The 1414-nt window shown below is 44.6% G+C and overlaps 1 long non-coding RNA gene across 1 annotated transcript; it reads left to right on the top strand.

Moving 5' to 3' along the window:
* Positions 1–639: 639 nt before the first annotated feature.
* On the top strand, positions 640–1414 carry LOC148213018 (uncharacterized). The gene is made up of 2 exons (XR_015789428.1): positions 640–1134; positions 1216–1414. It is a non-coding gene; the product is annotated as an uncharacterized LOC148213018 (long non-coding RNA).

Genomic DNA, 1414 nt, shown 5'->3' with positions numbered 1-1414 from the left:
TGGGAGAAGGTTTTTCATACTTGTCTTGCAAGACCTTCAAAAACTCTTTTGCAATCGTCTCTTTCGTCACAAGACTGCAAACATTCATTGACATATACATTCTGATGTTCGTAACAGCCTGCTCATCCATCTCATTCCAATCATTGTCATTCATCCTTGCTGGTCTCTCCCCCATAGTCTTGTGTATCTTCTTGCACGTTAGAAGATCCTTTACTTGTATCGTCAAAAAACTGAAATTCTCTATGGTAAACTTCAAAACCCTTCATAATAAAGGTGTGCGTGATATTTGTCTCCCATGATACTGCAACCTTACAGCTCTGATACCACTTGTTGGGAAATTAACGACCCTGTATAATTTCCCTTCCACAGAAATATCCTGTAACGCCCCAAGTCCCTCAGGTTAGTTAGTCTCGAATCAGGAGATTTTTCATTTAATTTTTAAATTAATTGTTAATTAAAATTATACATATTTATCGGGCTCTAAACTCCAATTAAATTTATATTTACCGGACTTCGTGTAGTGGGTCTTGTTTTAAGATGGAATGGATTTCTTTTCTCTTGGGCTTGGACTTGTTGGGCCTTTAATGGGTTAAGTTGGTTTTAAAACAAAGGAAAAGAGGAAAAAGAAAACAAAAGGACTTCATCTTCTCCTTCTCTTTCTCCCTTGTTGCCCTAGCCGTCACCCACCCCTCTTCTTCTTCTTGTTCACCGGCGACCACACCTTACGGCGGCGACGGAAGCGGCGGCGCCTCCTCGAAACTGCAGTAGCGACGGCGCTATCCTCCGGCGATGCGTTCTCCGGTGAACGACCCAGATTTGCCAGCACCATTGATGCAGCGTTCCTCGCGGCGGCGCACGACGAACAGATCAGATCCGCGGTGAACTTCGACGACCTGCTGCTACGATCTCATCCTCCGACGAACAGCAACTCCGGTGGTCACGAACGGCTACGATCCCTCAGCATCAGCGGCAGGATTCGTGCGTTACAGCAGCGTTCGGCGGGATTCGTGTGTTACAGCAGCGTTTTAGGACGTTTGGCGGTGACCCACATCCATTCGAAGCTCAATTTAGACTACCCACACCTTGGCGAGCTAGATCTAGGTGACCCACACCCATACGAAGTCGGTTTTGGTGGTAATGAGTCATTTGAACCCTTTTAGAATTGATTTCAAAGGCCGAATAGTGTACGTAACTTGCTGTATTTTTCTGTTTTAGTGCTTAGGTGGGAGATCGACGCAAAACTTAAGGGCGCGGTTGTGAGTAAGTAGACAAGGGGCGTGTGCGTGCGTTAATGTGTGTTAAATGGTCTCTAATGTGCTGGTTTTGTGGTGTTTAATATTAATTTTGTTACGTCATTGTGTTAAATAACTCTCGTTGTGTTAATCGGTATACTTGGAGTGGTGTTGGATATTTA

This window comes from Momordica charantia (genome assembly GCF_013281855.1).
Source record: "Momordica charantia cultivar OHB3-1 chromosome 2 unlocalized genomic scaffold, Mcharantia_2.0 BLBB01000002.1, whole genome shotgun sequence".
Taxonomy (NCBI): Eukaryota; Viridiplantae; Streptophyta; class Magnoliopsida; order Cucurbitales; family Cucurbitaceae; genus Momordica; species Momordica charantia.
Note: the sequence above shows the minus strand (reverse complement) of the source record. Positions and strands in the feature narration are given on the sequence as shown.